This window comes from Eptatretus burgeri, chromosome 9, assembly GCF_056783735.1.
Source record: "Eptatretus burgeri isolate ZD-2024b chromosome 9, Ebu_testis_v1, whole genome shotgun sequence".
NCBI classification, from domain to species: domain Eukaryota; kingdom Metazoa; phylum Chordata; class Myxini; order Myxiniformes; family Myxinidae; genus Eptatretus; species Eptatretus burgeri.
This window is the reverse complement of record NC_140969.1, coordinates 90164090-90182357: the sequence shown is the minus strand read 5'-3', so window position 1 is coordinate 90182357 and position 18268 is coordinate 90164090. Positions and strand designations below refer to the sequence as shown.

The 18268-nt window shown below is 42.6% G+C and overlaps 1 pseudogene across 1 annotated transcript in view; it reads right to left on the bottom strand.

The window, feature by feature from the left end:
- LOC147020594 (uncharacterized) overlaps positions 1-18268 on the bottom strand; it is a 38817-nt pseudogene that overhangs the window by 1474 nt on the left and 19075 nt on the right. Inside the window, exons 4-5 of the transcript XR_015061392.1 lie at positions 2155-2267; positions 1-1056 (exon numbers count right to left, since the gene is read on the bottom strand). The exon at positions 1-1056 is cut by the window's left edge and continues 1474 nt beyond it. The product of XR_015061392.1 is annotated as an uncharacterized LOC147020594 (transcript). The remainder of the gene's footprint in view (positions 1057-2154; positions 2268-18268) is intronic.

The following is an 18268-nucleotide window of genomic DNA, read 5'->3' as shown; positions in this document are numbered from 1 at the left end:
CAGTTTTATTTATGAAAAATTCCCAGTTTTTTTATACGAAAGTTGGAGTGCCAAGGAAGACACCGAGATAAAAAAATTCCATCCTATGCCTATTCAATTTGCTTGGGCAGGGTCGGAGAAGTGGTGCCGTTTTGCGGACCAAGATAGAGAGCTTTGCTCTTTTTCCGATTTACTTTGGTGGAGCTTGCCAAACTGAATTCATGGACACAGTGGACCAAGGCAGACACACCCCCATCTGAATGGATAACCGCACAAAGATCATCCACATAAGCAATTTTTTAATCCAAAGGACTTACAGAAACAAAAAGACCCGGCGGGAGAGGCAAGCCAGTTTCGACCGTCTGAGCAACGTATCGCTCTTCAGACAAAAATATCACAACACGTCGTTTCATCCTCGACGCTGCAAGAATGTTGTCGAGCCCAATAAGCTCTCCGAAACCCATTACAACATCATCAACACTCACTCCGTCCGGTGGACAAACTATGACCCCGTTCTTTGGAGTAAGTTCCTCATACACACTATGATGCAAACGTACATTTGCCATAATGTGAAACAATACAAAATAAATTGAAGGATCAAGAAACCAAAAGCAAACCTGCCACAAGCAAAACTAGCTAGTGGAGAAAAACAAAAGATTAATATGAATGAAGTATTTAGCGAAGAAAAAGGCTAAACGGAGAAACACAGCAAGTAGTGAAGCAGGCCCAAAAACCAGGAAGTCCTGAACAGGCCTGCGAAACACTTACTGTGCGTGCTCTCTTTCTTTCTCCTGTCTCAACAAAGAAAGGAAACACAGGGGAAAACTTCACACACACAAACAAGGATACAAGGGGAGCGAAAAGGGGATAAGAAAAACACCAACACGACACAGTACTCACTCGCAGAGCCGCCATGATGCCACACCCATGCACAACTCACCAACAACCAGCAGGGGGGAGAGAGAGAGAAGAGGAGATGAGAGGAGAGGAGGAGAGAGGAGAGAGGAGAGAGGAGAGGAGAGGAGAGGAGAGATGCCAATGCTCCCAAAGAGAGCAGATGTTTCTCGTTTATGAAATCTGCAATAGAGGGTAGGGGTGGTTTAAATAACTAGCAAAACATCTTCAGCAATGTCTCTAAGTCTCATGCTGGTTCGACATTGAAGATACACTTACAAAAATATATGCTGTTAGACCCTACTATTCACGGGGGATACATTCCTGGAAAATGCCAGGAATAGCAAATGTGCAAATAACGGGGCATTGTTTCAATGGAAAAAGGGGGGATAGGTTTCCGGCAGTTCGTGAATCATGAGGGAAAATAAAAAAATCCCGTAAAAAACCACAAATATGCCCACCAAAAGCATGCAAAAAAACTGCTAATACACCTGCAAAAAACCTTGAAAACACAAAAAACCATGAACACGCAAAAAAAAAAGAAGCACAAATACGTGAGGCACACAGCTGTGAATGTCGGGATTAACGAATCTGCAAATAGTGGGACATTGTTTCAAAAGGAAAAGAGGGGATATGTTCCCATTGGTTTGTGATTCATGAAGGAAAATAAAAAAATCCCGTGGAAATTTGCAAATATGCCTGCCAAAAACACGCAAAAAAAAAATGTGCTAACACACCTGCAAAAGAAAACCCCACAAAAACAGGAAAAACTGCAAAAACGGAAAAAAAAGAAAAACCACGAATATGCGAAGTACAGGGCTGCAAATGTTGAAGCAGGTTGAATTTTATAAACCGCGAATACACGGGGTCCGGGATTAACGAATCTGTGATTCGCGGGGCATTGTTTCATCGGAAAAGGGGGTGATATGTTCCCAGTGGTTTGTGATTCATGAGGGAAAATCAAAAATCTCGTGGAAAATTGGAAATATGCCCACCAAAAACAGGCAAAAAAAAGGTGCTCCACACCTGCAAAAAGACCTCATGAAAACACGAAAAACCGCAAACCCCCCCCCCCCCAAAAAAAAACACGAATATGCGAAGTACAGGGCTGCAAATGTCAAAATAGGTCACATTTTATAAAACTCCGAATACGCGGGGTCCCCGAATAACAAATTCATGGACTGGTACTGTCGAAGTGTAATTAGATATACAAAGTGTAGTTGGACCCATGAATAGCAGGGTCCGACAGTACTGTATAATTTGGAAAAGGCATTCAAATACCAATGTCCTGTCAGGGAGGAAGTTGTGCTGTTTTCATGTTGAGGTCGCACTAAATACTGTCCAAGAGCTCTCAAGTTGACGACGACGGTTGGCATGCTTTGAAGAACTCCAGCCTGCAAAGGAAGAACAGGAGAAAGAATGTGATCGAGGACGATGAGTTGCTTGCCTGCACAAGCCAATCAAAGAGAGGACTCTGGAATGCCTTTGGCAGAAGAGAAACCTGTAATTAATTATTTAAGGCTGAACATCAGCAAGCAATAATATAATCTGCCAATGTAAAATATAATAATTTTTAAAATGATAAATATGTTCCAATACATTGAAAACGTCCTTGTGATTATTTTGCCATGAAAGAAAGAAAAGGAATTTGGATTAATAGTAATGAAAATGGCCTGGATTCGGGTTAAAGAAAAGAAGCTGTATGGCATCGCTTTCTTTAACATCGTTCTACCATGGCACCTGAATTGCTTTTTGAATGCTGTTTCTGTTCCATTGCATCTCCAAGAGTGATTTCATCCCAAGGAATATCTAAGCATTGATGGAACCATCATTGGTATAATTGTTTTGCCATATTTCATCGCAGAGGATGCATCACACCATGGTGGGTTTAAATTGACGTCCACGAGAATAAGCGAGGGTCAACAGAGAAGATCAAGCTGTAAATGTTTAATGCTTTTATTTTATATATTGTAAATACATCTTTTTGAAAGGTAAATGAAGCTTAAAGGGAAATCGAAAACTCATTGCCAGTCAGAAGAAAGAGTATGGACTGGCAGGCTAGCCAAGAGGCACACACACTCACCGCAAAGCGGTGTATCCTGGGTTTGAACCTCGACCCAACTATAAACTGTCATCCTGGTGTTTCACAGGCTGGGTGATTCAATGTGTGCTATCCCTCAAATAGACGTTAAACTAAGCATATTGTTGGTCAGAATTACTTAGTGCACGTTAACAATCTCACAGTGAGCTTCGTGAACAGTAGGCGAGCCATCACCAAATTAAACCCAAGTTTCTGCCCTAACCTATAGGGGCACTGCATCAACAACACAGCCAGCAATAGTGCAAACCTGTAACCAAGTGTCACGTGTAGGATGATAGAAACAGAAACAACAGCTGACGTGATAAAACTATGCTCATCTTTTGATTGCAGGTTTGCCCAGGCAAATGCTCGCTCTTGAACAGGCCGGCTCTGCATGGCTTTCTCATATTCATTTATTTAATTTTTGAGGTTGATGTTCCAAGACTGAGTAGAGGAGGTGGTGGAAGTATATCTGGAATTTTAATTTTTTTTTTTACAAACTCAAAAGTAATTGGAGTACAATTAATAATACAGTCTGTTGCGCAATGCACACTAACTCAATTATATTAAAAGCAGGCCATTTTCAATACCATTCCTCCCGCATTAGTACAATGATGTCTCTTACCCTGCTCCGCTTACCTGTTGAAAAATATACTTCCCAATTCCATACAAAACAGTAAATAAGCAATTCATCACGAGCTCGTTGATGAAGTTCTGTCAACAAACAATTTAAATTTTAACTTTCTCACAGTAAGACATTTGCAAATACAGCTCGAACACACCTGGTGGAGCGCACACCTCCGCCAGGCTAAATAGTTCACGTTTTGTATCCCACTGATAGGCCGGATCTGGGTCCGAATTTTAAAGGTCCACAGAATTCATCAAATAGTGTCCATTTTCACTTGTTCTGAAGAAAACTACATTTTACAAAGAAATATTATTCATGCAAAAACGGTCATATTTGCTTAAAACAAGTGTTTCTCACAATGCATTTGCTTGTTCTGACCGCGGTTTTTTTTTGTTCAAAATCACTTTTCTCAAGCAGAAACACGTGTTTCTCATCAAATATTGACCAGTTTCGCTTGGTCTGAAGAAAACAACATATTTTACAAAGAAACATTATTCATGCAAAAGCGGTCTTATTTGCTTAAAGCAAGCGTTTTAAACAACACATTTGCTTGTTCAGACCCTGCCTTTTGTTTAAAATCACTATTCTCATGCAGAAACACGTGTTTTTCATCAAACAGTGTCTATTTTCGTTTTTTCTAAACAAAACAATACATTTTACAAAGAAACATTATTCATGCAAGAAGGGTCGTATTTGGTTAAAACAACATTTCTAACAACACATTTGCTTGTTCTGACACCGGTTTTTTGTTCTAAATCACTATTCTCATCCAGAAACATGTTTTTCATCAAATATTGTGGATTTTAGCGTGTTCCAAACAAAACAATACATTTTTACAAAGAAACATGATTGATGCAAAAACTGTCTTATTTGCTTAAAACAAGTGTTTTTAAGAACACATTTGCTTGCTCAGACCCCGTTTTTTTTTTTTTAATCACTCTTCTCATGCAGAAAACACGTGTTTTTCATCAAATAGTGTGTATTTTAACTTGTTCTGAACAAAACAATACATTTTACAAAGAAACACTATTCATGCAAAAACGGTCTTATTTCTTCAATACACATGTTTTTAGCAACATATTTGCCTGTTTGGACCCCATTTTTTGTTCTACATTCCTCCTCTCATGCAGAAACGTGTGTTTGTCATCAAAATGTGTGTATTTATCTTGTTTGATGTTGCTGAAACTTATCTTGTTGAAACGAATATTTATCTTGTTGAAACTAATCTTGATCTTGATGATCTTGATCTTGACCTTGATCTTGATGTATCTACTAAATCACAATTCTCATGCAGAAAAAGGTGTTTTTCAAGAAATAGTGTGTATTTGAGCTTCTTCTAAACAAAATAATATATTTTACATAGAAACTTTATTCATGCAAAAACCGTCTTATTTGCTTGAAACAAGCAATATTTGCTTGTTCTGTCCCTTTAAAAAAAAAAATTGCGGCTGAAGGAGACAGGGCTTTATACACAAGAAAGGAGGCAGTTATGAGGAGATATGATGGAGATGTTTAAGATAATGAAAGATCAAGAAAAAATAAGTGCAGATGAATTATTCAACAGAGTAGACATGTTAGGGTTAGGGTTGGGGTTAGACACGTTAGACCAGGGGCCATAGCCTGAGAGGAAAGAAGAGGAGAGTTAACATGGCAGCAAGGCAGGGGACTTTTACTCAAAGAGTAGATAATGCATGGAATGGCCTCCCTAAAAAGGTAGTGGCAACAGAAACAGTCGATAAGTTTAAATTATAATTAGATAAGTACCTGGAAGATATGGAGATAGAGGGGTGTTGAGATGTTGGCAGGACTTTTCGGTAGTTTAAGCATTGATGGGTGATTGTGTGCATGTGTACGGAGTGCTGTTGGTAGGGGTCTTGTAAAGGGGTGTTGTGTGGTTGAAGTGTGTTTTTTAACCAAGCCCATGCCCCCTTCCCTTAGGAGAAGATGAAAAAAGAAGAAAAAAATGCAAAAAATAAAAAAATTGTTTTTATTTTTTTAATAAATCACAAAATATTTAAAAATAATAATTTTTTCGAATTTTCTTCTTTGGATCTCGTGTTTATAAATTCATGTGGTGTTGATGTCATGCAGGCATGATGGGCTGAATGGCCTCCACCTGTGTCTGATTTCCTTGTATTAATTCAATTCAAATAAAATAAGAGAATGCTCTTTTGTGTTTCAAAGTTTACCACCTTAGATTCAGCGTCTTTTGCAGTACCTTATTTCCTACGTTTAATTACTTATTTGTGCCTGTTCTTTGTGTCCTTTATGATGTCCTTAAAAACGCTAAGTTTCCTGTTTGAAATGATTTTCAATTTTGTTTGACGACCAGACTCGAACAATATTCCCTTTCTCCTTTCTGTGCAATCACGATAGGGACAAGATTCCAGACAATTTGCCAAATTCAGAGCAAAGTACTGCTAACCTGGAGGTTCCTGGTCCCATTCATGTTCCGATTCGTGTTGTAGTGTTCCAAATATAAAATTCAATTGAAATTAAGTTGTTCATCGATCAGAGACCAACGTCAGACAGTCAGATAGACAGACAGACAGAGTGAACCAATTGCTTAACCCTGCTTTGCGCTGCACACACGGGGTAATTAGCTATAATAGTATGTGATGCATTCGTGTGGCCTGCAAATCGCTGACCTTGCTGGCTGTGCGATTTACCTGCATGATCGATAATATATCTTGCAATGCATTAGTGCGTGCGTCACGTAAATGGGATATCTGTGGTTGAAACACCCTGGCACTGTAGCGCTCAATACCTCAGCCTTTACAATGTAAACCACACCTTAACAACACTTTTAACATACTTTGAAATTATGCATAAAGGATGGCTCACACTGACAGAGGGTGGGCCAAGCCATTAGAATGGTCGAGTGACTTGCAAGGTTTGATGGTGTAAATGGGTCACGACTGGTTTGCCGATACCTACCTACCTCCCAAGTGAGGTCAGATTGAACCTATCATCATCTAATTATATTACAAAGGCTCAGCCAGTTGGACCGAATGAAAATCAGAAGTGTGTCATCTACCATCAAACCAACACAGCACGCTGAACCTGTCATTCCCAAACTGAAAGCAAAGCTCAGATCTTTATAAACCATATTTACACAATGTTACTTCAATGTCACTTTCTTTATTTAATTTTCCTTGTGGGGGTGGATGGAGGGGGATATTCGTTGTTTAGCAAAATAACAGAACCAGCCTTACAATAGTGTTATGGTTAGAGTTTCTGCTCTGAGTCAGGGAGGTTGATGGTTCAAATGGTTGATGGTTGAAACACCAGCTGAGTTATACTGAAGACTGTATCAAGGGTATGTGCTGCTTCCTTGAATTGCTTGACGCTCAGCATGTAAAAGGATGGAGCATAGATAAATAATGCTGGGAAGGCAATAGCAAACCACCAACTATAACGCTTGCCAAGATCCTTCAACAGCATCAATGCTCAGTGGAGAGTATGGCAATCAAATCAAAAAAGTGATGCAAACACAAAGAAGCGTTCAGATATTAATGGTCAAGGAATGGAATGGGTGATTGTTCGTATCATGCTCAGGTTCTAAAAAAAATCAATTGGGACCATACTCTAGACAGAGCATGAGTGCTGCCTTAGTAGTCTCCTGGGCTCTTGCGCACAATCCTGGACAGGTCACCACTCCAATATAAGATACTTGAATGGTTCAATCATCCCACCAAGCTGATACTCATTTTGTTGATCTCAGAAGGATGAACAGGCTGAGTCAACCGCACCTGGTATTCAACAGCCAAGCAGGATTTGAACTAAGGACCCGAAGATCCCAAGTCCACCACCCAAACCATTAAGCCAACACCAGGCATAAAAGGTGATGACGAGGACTGAAAACGAGTGCAGACTTAGCAAAGTGAAAGCGCGTCAAAGGTCAGCATAGGGAAGATGATCATTCACAAAACCTTATAAAAGAACTTCAACACCATTATTTGGAAAAATTGCTCCATGCTTTGTATACTTTGATACCAAACTGCAGATGAGCATTTACTTAGTTTAATGTGTAAATTCCAGGTTGACAGAATGGCCTCAAGGTATGTGCACTCACCTCTGAGCTGTTATAAACTGGGTTCGAATCTTGAACCCAGTTATAAACTGTCATCCTGGTGTTTCACAGGCAGGGTGATTCATCAATGTGTGTCCCGTCTCTTGAACTGACGTTAAACTGGGTGGCATATCTGCTATGCTTGCGAGCATTAATACCTGGACATAAAATATCCAGTGGTGTGCAATGTGAAGAGTAGGTGAGCTATCGCCGGTACCCTGAACGAATCTCAAAATCCTGCTCCAACCTACAGGGGGAACTACATCAGCAGCAGAGCTATATGCAGAAAATTGTGCTACCCACATCCATGTCCTTCCCACGAAAGAAAAAGAAAACCTTCAAATTCCCACATATAAGTGCAACTTGTGCAAAGTCGTCCAAGTATCACTAACGGTATGCAGTGTTAAGTACAGTATGTTGGGTATAAAAGATACCTCACTTGGCATTGTATCCTCCTATTATTAATTTGCAATTGCTCATTGGCTTTGAAACCAATACAATTTTTTATTGCAGACCCTGGGCATCAAAAAGCTTCACATATCGAACAGTTTCAAATGAAGCACCTCGTCACCATTAGAGCATTTACAATGCATCAGATGTGGCAATAAATGTTGCTCCCATCTTGCCGGCTCAATGACGGAAGAGGCCATTTGCATTATTTTCTGCCACCATCCCTACCCCGTTTAGAATCCCGTCTAGGTATGGACAGCTTGCTAGTAAAAAACAAAAATCATTAAAATCGAGAAACTATACAGTTTAACGTAGCAAAATGTAAGGTGCTGTTGATGGGTAAGAATAATGAAAACAGAGATTATCTGATGCAAGGAACAATTTTGGAGCATGTCACACAGGAGAAGGATCTGGGGGTGGTAATAGATTTGGGAGGCAAGCAGGCAGCAGTGTAAGACAGTCAGGTCGGGGTTTAAAGCAAATAGGGTATTCGGAGGGGGATCAATTATAAATCAAAATAAGTAGTTGTAACACTGTACTGTAAAAGAAGTTAGTGCAAAGGTCTCAACTAGAATATTGTCGACAGTTTTGGTCACCACAACTCAGGATGGATATAGCTGCCATAGAGAGGGTTCAGTGCAGGGCTACGAGATCGATTACGGGCCAAGCTAGACTTAGCTAGATAAAGAACGGCTGAAGGAGACAGGGCTTTATACACAAGAAAGGACACAGTTACGGAGGATCTGATAGAGATGTTTAAAATAATGAAGGGTGTGATTAAGATAGGTGACGTGGAGCTTTTCAGCAGAGTGGATAGTGTTAGGATCAGGGGCCATAGTTTGAGGGTAAAGAGGATGAGAGTTAGGACAGTTTTAAGGCAGGATCTTTCAGTCGGAGAGTGGTTTATGCAGGAAATGGTCTCCCCCGGAAAGGTAGTGGCAGTGGAGGGTGGATATGCAGAAATGGGATTTCGATAGGTAACTGGATGCATTGGAGATGGAGGGTTTTGGTGATATTGGCTTGTGTGCCTGGTAGGTAGCTTGCGTGTGAATAGGTGATGATACTGGGGTTGATGTAATGCAGGCATAGCCTCCTCATGCCCCAAGCTTCCTTGCGTATTACCTGACTTCAGTATTGCACATTAAGAATGCAAATTAATTATATACTCTACGGGTAAAAAGTTTTAGAACACCCCCATTTTTCCAGTTTTTACTGAAATTTAAGCAGTTCAAGTCCAGTGAATAACCTGAAATGGTACAAAGCTAAGCGCTAAACTGCCAGAGGTTTAAACAAAAAGTTTAGGTTTCCAAAAATTGAAAAATAATGTAAATTTCAGAGTTGTTAAAAAAGGTCCTTTTCAGGGAACAAGTAATGGGTTAGCAACTGCAGCTGTTCTGCAGCAATGGAAGTAAATTCAACCTTGAAAGTTGATGCAAACAATTCCTACAGGTGTCCCAACTTTTGTTGATTAGTTACAAACCCTCTGTCTGTATAAGAGGAGTGTTGCAACAGACTGTGTTGTTACACCCTCTGAAGCATTATCTGGACAATATTGCACTGCAGGAAGTAGTATATTGCTATCATAATGGAGAGAAAAAGGGCAATTAACAAAGGAAGACAGACAGACCATTATAACCCTTAAAAGTGGAGGTCTTTCCTTGAGAGATATTGCAAAGGAAGCCAATGTGTCAGTGAGTACAGTTTCCCACACCATCAAAAGGCACTTGGAAACTGGAGGAAACTCTGACGGGAAGAAGTCTGGCAGACCCAAAGCCACAACACAATCAAAAGACAAGTTTCTAAGAGTCAACAGCTTGCGTAATAGGCAGCTCACAAGACAGCAGCTTCAAGCACAGCTTAACACTGGTCGAAGTAAGGAAGTCTCAGTTTCAACTGTGAAGAGAAGACTTCGAGCTGCAAGTTTGAGAAGTCGAGTGGCAGTAAGAAAGCCATTGCTAAGATGGCAAAAAATAAGAAAACAAAGGCTTTCCTGGGCCATGAAGCACCGCCAGTGGACTACTGAAAACTGGAAGAATGTCTTATGGACCGATGAATCAAAATTTGAAATCTTCGGTTCATCACGCAGGGTTTTTGTATGCAGTCGAGTCGGCGAAAGGATGGTTCCTCAGTCTGTGACACCAACTGTCAAACATGGAGAAGGAAGTGTGATGATCTGGGGATCTTTTTCTGGATCCAGAGTCGGTGACTTGCACAGAGTGACTGGCACCCTGAACCAAAAGGGCTACCACAGCATTTTGCAATGCAATACCCTCTGGTCTATGCCTAGTTGGTCAGGGGTTCATCCTACAGCAAGATAACGACCCAAAACATACCTCCAGGCTATGACAGAACTACCTTAGAAGAAAAGAACAAGACGGTAGGCTTCAAATCATGGAATGGCCAGCACACTCTCCAGACTTTTGGGAGCTGGTTTGGGATGAACTGGACAGAAGGGTGAAAGCAAAGAAACAAGTGCAACACATTTGTGGGAACTTCTGAAACAGTGTTGGGAAGAACTGTCCGAACAATATTTGATTTCCATTGTAGAAAGAATGCCACGAGTAGGTTCGGCTGTTATATCTGCAAAAGGTGGCTACTTTTATGAGTCAAAAATTAGATTAAATTTTGTTCAACAAAACGATTCCATGATTTATTTTTTTTATCTGTAATTGTTTATCTGCTCTCTGCATTAAATTCAGAGTACATTGAAACATGAAACTACTTAAATTTCAGTAAAAACTGGAAAAATGGGGTTGTTCTAAAACTTTTGACCGGTGGAGTATTCAACCATCGTACTTTCTATTTTTTCCTGTCGAATTGTGAACGCTGCAGGCCTCAATTATAACGAAACAAAATGCACAAAGCAATGCCACACAAAGCGTGACAACAGCATTCACAATATTTAATTGACAAAAATCCCAAACACCTGTACAAGTAAACACTAAAGCTTTAACCTGAATGGATTATTGTGTGCACAGCTTGCAGTGCATTTGCTCTATCCCTCCTTCCTCTGCTCCACACCCCGCTTTCAGGAAACACACAAAGAAACAAACAGCAATTTTTCATCCAGATAAAAAAAAGAATGTGGTGGCATCATGTCAGGAGGGGTACATCAGTTGCATGCAACAGCTGCGCCCTCATGATTGTGAAACATGCAGATGCCATTAACCTGAGCATCAAACTCGAATGTCTTGAGATCAAACTTGCTGAGCCATGAGTAACGGAGCGAGCGCATTGAACAAATTATTTCAAGAGGATGATCGTGCCGTCGGTGGTGCAGGGTGAATGTTATGTGCTTTCCCACTATGATTATATTTCTGGACTCCTTGGAAGGATCCCAATGTCAGTCTCTTCCTCCACTCAAGGTTCCACTAATGCCCATCCTGCAGTGGATAATTGCTGCCTTGGCGAGGTTGTTGTTTCAGGGTTTATTTGTCTCGTTTGCAAATCTCATGTGAGCTCTCGAAATAGTTACACAGGATGGTGGCGAGGTAGCGCGTTACCTATTGAGCTGTCTAGTTTCGGTTAGATTCCCGATATAACTATAAAACTGTTAGATTGGTGATTCACAGAAGGTGGTGCATCACAAAGTGTGCCGGAATGGTCGTTCCGTTGGGTGACCCATCTGCTGGCATTAGTTTGGTGGATGTTAAAGATGACACAGTGCCCTTCAGAAACAAGGAGATGAGCCTTCTCCAACACACTGAAAAAATTACAAATTCCTAGCCAATTTCAGTCGATTTATCAGACCTGGCCAGCCTGTTCGTGAAAGACTTTTGTCAAGCATATGTGCTCCACAAGCGAACTGCCAACCCCTCAGTTTAATGATATATACTGTTCTTCGCTGCGAGAGAACCATCATTTGTTTCAACTAGGCCCCGTTTAAATCTCGGATGGTGTGCTTGTCCTTTATAGCAATGACTCGAAAGGGGCCGCAGTCGGGAGGTTGCAGAGAAGCCCTGACTGTGTCATCGCATACCAATTTTTTTAAACATTGAATTGAACTAATACACTGCACAACTGTCACTCAAATGGCTGGTTCATACTCCCCATTGCTTGATCCAACCCATCTGATTGGTAGGGCAGTTCACACAGGGTCTGATGGTGGATCATGGGGAGACAGATAATATAGGAACTAGTGAAGAGCCCATCCTTACGGAGGAGCTACCTCCTTTTTAATTACGGACGAGATGATGCTATACGATATACATTTACATCGATAGAATTGGCATCCTTCCCCCAACCTGAACTGAATCTGATGACTAAGATTTCGTTTCCGCCTAAAACCTACCCCGTGCACACCCTAGATACAAGCACCGGTGTTCAATTAATTTCTATCCAGTTAGTGGGGCAACTTAGCATAACAATTGTGCATTTTGTGAGGAAAGCACCAAATTTGGCACACCAGTAGCCTATCATATTATGAAGAGATTTGGATATTGGACCATCTCAAATTCAGCTGCTGATGGCTGTGGCAGCCATTTTCCACTGCCATCAAAAATTTGAGATGGCCCAACATCCAAATCTGTTCATAATATTGTTACGGCTGTGGAAATTTGCACAACACCAGAAAAGTCTTTAGATCAGTTATGCCAGTAAGTTTATGTGCAGATAGTTCCCCACCGTTGTTTAGAGGGATTTTTTCGTATTCACCGGGCTGCGACGCTTTGAGATAGCCGTTTTTCTATTCTCTAACATTATTTTGGACCAATCATCCCCCGACAACCAAATCGCCACCACCAACATCATTCCCAAACAACTACAACTCCAACACCACCACCTTCACCTCTTTACCTCCACAACTCCACCCCGCAAACATCGCTTCACCGCCATTCTCAAACGACGCCCACAACAACCAAATCGCCACCACCAACATCGTTCCCAAACAACCACAACCAAACCACCACCACCTTCGCCTCTTTACCCTTCACTACCATCAACAACGCCATCCCACAAACATCGCTTCACCTCCATCCCGGAGACAACGCCATCTTTGTGCTGTCAAGGCGAAGCTTCGGTGAATTACACACATCGGCGCGGCCAGGACGAAGTCGCGCTGTCGAGGCGAAGCCTTGGTGAATTACACACATCGGTGCGGCCAGGACGAAGCCGTGCCGACAGTCAAAGCTTCGGTGAATTACACACATTGGCTCGGCTGGGGTCAGGAGTCACGCTGTGCGGCGAGTGTTTTGGTGATTTCTACCACGTCCGCTTTGCCGGGGTTGGAGGTCAAGGGTCAGGGGTCGATTCTCACTTCCCTGGCCCTATAAAAGGGCGAGCAGAACGGAGCTCCGTGTCAGAGAGTCGGTCGGAGCCAGTTGGTTTTAAGGAGCTCGAGGCAGTGTCGAGAGAAGTGTCGGTGGGTCGGCGCCAGGAGAGTTTGCCGGAGCCAAGGCGGTCCAGGGTGCTCGTTCGAGCGTCAACTCGCTAAGAGAGCGTCAACTCGCTAAAAGAGCATCGACGTGCTGAGAGAGCACCAGCAGTTCCCCCCATACTGAGCATCCGCGCTGAGAGAGCGCCGGCAACCCCGTCCGTTTCGTAGTGCCTGCTGTGCGGCGCGAGCCTGCGCATCCGGGTGGAGAACGCCGGAGAGAGCTCACCGACCAAGCCAGGTGCCCAAGGACAGGCGTGGCCACGCCAGGCCGTGGGGGAGTAGACGTCGCGACCTGCCCACCGTCTCGCCACGAGGGCGCGGGTAAGACCCTTCGGTCTCGTGGGCCTGGCCGATCATCCAGGTTCCACGCCACGTACGGTCCACGGACCCTGTCTGCTACCCTTGTCTTTGGGGGTGGCCATTTCTTTGCTTTTGTATACGTGTTGTGGCGCCGTCTATTAAGTAGACCTGCCTGAGTGCTTGTGAATAAACCATTGCTTGTAGTCGGTGGTATTACTTTTCATTACTTTCTTGCCTGTATCTGTGTTTCATTCATTGTTGACTGTACATACGTGAATGACTGTTATTCATCGCTTTGCCTGCATACGTGTGGTTTCAATAAATGTGCCTGTTCAACTGTTTCCTGTTCGTTGCGTCCATTTCCCTTTTGAAAGTGCCATCTTGCATCACGGAAGAAATTGGTAGAGGGGTGTAAGCACCCGGTAAATAGATTCACATCCGTCGAGGTCGGCGATAACACCGCTCGGTTACCACTGAAGCACAGAACGGACCGCTTAAGCGGTTCGTGTCCTAGGCCGACCTGCGGCGAGGTACGATCGCCGGGTCGACTACTCGCGCAGGTACTTAGGTATGTCGAGTTTGGCGAGCAACCGTATCCTGCACGGGTGAGCAATTGGCACGATCGTGATGAGGTTAAAACCCCACCCGTGACTGGCTCCTGGAGGTAGTTCCAGGAGGGTCACAACTGAATTGTCCGTCCGGTGGGCGACGTGGTCGCGAATGGAGTTACGCAGTCGCTCGCACGCCAGGTGGGCCAGAATTCGTAACAATATGTTCGGCTACTAGCGTGCCAAATTTGGTGTTTTCCTCACAAAATGCACAATTGTTATGCTATATTTAGCTAAGTTGCCCCACTAAGTGGTTTAGGAGTGCATAGAGGTCAAACAAAAACAAATATACACAAACATGTGCTTTTCAAATGACAGTAGGATGTGCCGACGACATTCGAGGAGCTGAGGTGCCGGTGATCATTGAAGAGAAAGAGAGTCATGTCAGTACAATTGAAGCAGAAACAGAAAGTTGGGAGAATCCTGGCATGAGATGTCAGAATCGAGTTGTTGAGGATTCAAAACAGAGCATTTCAAGGGAAACAAGTCACGACCATCTTTCGGAGTTGGTTCATACACCCTGTCGAAATTGGACCCTGGCGAAATTCCTGCTCTTAACGACTGCTGCGAAGACAAGGTCAGACTACCCAGTATAATCTTTGCCAGGAGACTGCTTTGGGAGTACCGACGCTCTGTCTGCGGAGGAGGATGAACCCAGCACCAACATTGTTAAATCGACATTAAAGCTCGTGTTTAAAATGCAGCAGCATGCACATAAATATAAAGGAATTTGTATGGGATTGCTGAAGCTTGAGATTGTCCCAATATCTATACCTGCATTGTCCATTGCAAGGGTTTACAATAAAGAAGCTCCTACTCCAGCAAAAAAAAAAAAAAAAAGATAGTCAATGTTGCAACATCCAAAGGAATTGTCAAAATGTTTCTTCATTTTTAGTTTGTCTGCATTACCGATACATTGCATGTTCAAGAAACACCCACAAACATTGATGTATGTAGTGCTGACTGACCGTCGAGGTGGGATTAAACATGTCGGACATGGTAGGCAATTTGGCAGCGGGACTGTCAGGTGGGCTGAGTCCGCAGGAGTCTGTATCACTCCAAGAGGTGCTTTGCGTCATACACGTGTAATGGACGACTGGAAGTGGCAGATGCCTAATGCATGGCGTAACGAGTTAATGTTGGCATGGAAGCACCTAATGCTGAGCCAGGTCACAGAGTGAGATCCATGATCGGACGATGTGCAACTTTTAGGATTGCTGGTTCTTTTTTGGAATTAACCTTTTCTTTCTGAACACCCATCGCCATGCAACGGTACTCTTCACAGCCTGCATCCTTTAAACTTTAAAGCAAGGCGGACCTCACACCATTACTCTCCGAAACAGCTGGACAGAAAAGGACCAGGCCGTCATGAACTTCAAACTTCAACCAATTATAAGTAGCAAGCTTGCGGTTCATGGCACAGAGCAGAAAACAAAGAAAGTGCGGTACAAAGCTCCAAATCAAAATGGTGATCTTCCATGCCATCCTCAGCATCTCCTGTGGGATATGAACCACATGGAGTGTGCTTCTGTGTCTCTTCGCTCTCACCCCACCCGCACCTTATTTATCTCAACTCGCAGGCACCACGATGCATGGCTTTAATTATGGCTTGTACGGCGAAACGGTATGCCTTGTGCCGGCCTCATTACCAAAACCTTCTTGGGAAAAGAGAAAAAAAAAGTAAGAAGGATGAGAAGGAAAGAGTATGATGATGCAAATGAAATTTGTAAATAAAAAATACTTTGAAAAATAAAATCAGTATGCAATGTGACGTGTCTGGCCTCTGCAAGGGCGATGTCAGGGTTAGGTACACAGTTTTTCCATGTGAAAAGGGTAACCGCATTTTTTTATTATGGCTCTTACATTGCAATTTGTAAAACTCATCATATCGTTTGTTGTTATTATTATTATTTTAAGTTTGGAATTGATAATTTCAAGATAATTGACTCAAACCTCACTCCCAACGTCGCCAGACATCTATCAGCCTTCTGGCAGTTACATACCTATGTATGCTATTCGAGCCCGTGTCACAGCATCATAAGCAGACACATGGGGGTAAGGTCAGTGGGTTTGTGGAGGGGTACATGAATGAAAGGAAATGGGGAGAATAATAGGAGGTAAGGAATGGGATAGGGATGTGGCATACAATGGGAAAGACAACCTATCTTCAATTTTTGCAAATAGATGTCCTCTAACTAGTCGGGATGCTCTACTGCTGAACCTAATGGCCCTGAGTTCAAGCCCCTGTCAACTGTTGAATCAACACCAGGTGGGGTTGACTCAGCCTGTCATCCTTCTGAGGTCGGCGAAATGAGTACCGGTGTGCTGGGGTAATAATCCCAGCTCAGGAAGTCGGGATGCTTTACTGCTGAGCTTGTCAAGCAAGGTATGTTCAAATGCACATTTCCTTTCATCTGTTGTGGAAACCACCATCCAATCAACAAACCAATGTGCAATCTCTGGTTTCATGATCATACAGTCTGACTCTGATCAAGTCGTTTTCAAATAGATCAACGAATGCTCAAATATTCAGGGCCAAAACCTTTGGCTGATGAGAGAGAATAACAATATCATATCTCGACACCGGAAAACAAAAATTGCCGCAACGTAATGAAGCGCCAAAGGAAATATGAAAGTGTGTTTTTTCGAGAAAAAAAAAATTAATGAAATTGAAATAGAAGATGGAGAAATTGAGTAAAACAAACAAGATGAAGCATTAGGTGAGCCATCATCTTAATTGTAATGTCCTGTAAAGACAGAGACATAACGATGCTGAGAGCCCATGGCATTTGTACAACACAATGCTACTCTCATACCCGTTGGTAACTGTAATTAATTTGCCCACTCGATGACTATTAATTAAATTGTAAAAAAAATATTCCATGCAAGGTGTGTGTGCCTCACCATAGATTAACGGACAGGTATTCAGGCACGCATGGATCGCAGCTCAGGAAGCTCCAAAAGAAGGACAAACTTGAGCACCACTTGATAATAACAGCATTCCTTACGTGCCGTAGGGTGAATAGGATTGCCAAGGAAGTTTCATTGACGAGGAGTACAGTCCTGGACAGGTCAGCACTCCAACACAGGTTACCCCAAATGGTTATTACCCCAGCACACCGGTACTCATTTCGCTGACCTCAGAAGGATGACAGGCTGAGTCAACCCCACCTGGTGTTGAGTCAACAGTTGACAGGGGCTTGAGCTCAGGACCATTAGGTCCAAAGTCAGCCACTTTAACCGCAAAGCCAACACCAGGCTTGAGAAGCACTTGGTACTGCGCCAAAAGTTCGTTTCTCTCGACTCCGCACTATGAAGTCATCAATACCGGGATGTTTCTGCAGCCTGTGCCGAGTTGAAGTCTTGAGGGTGTGATGTAGCTCGTGGACCTCGGGAAGCATAAATGACCTTTCACTTTACCAATATGTCATTGCATTTCCTCGTTTTAGAACTTGCTTTATCAGAGAAATCATGAGATGAGGTTTGGAAGATTGCAATCATCAAAATGGTAATTCCACCAGTCATAGAAATCCTCGAAAGACGTCATGTTTATTTGTTTGTCTGATGGTCCAAAAACAAGATTCTGTTTCCAAAGTCAAGAATTGTCCAAAGTCAAATGAATCAAATGATTAGAAGAATGAGCTGTCAATGTGGACGATTCCATTATGATCAGAGTGGACTAAAACTAAAAGTAAAACTGGGGACCCTTGAACAACCAAGTAACCTCGTTCACAACACCTTGACAACACCCTACAGGAATTCCAATGGTGTTATTATGATTATATACTCTGATTTCCACCCCCCCCCGCCCCATCCACTTTCTCAACAATCCTCTGGAAGAAGTCCTTTCTTTCAAGGTTCTGGGTCTCACGATCTGCCATGA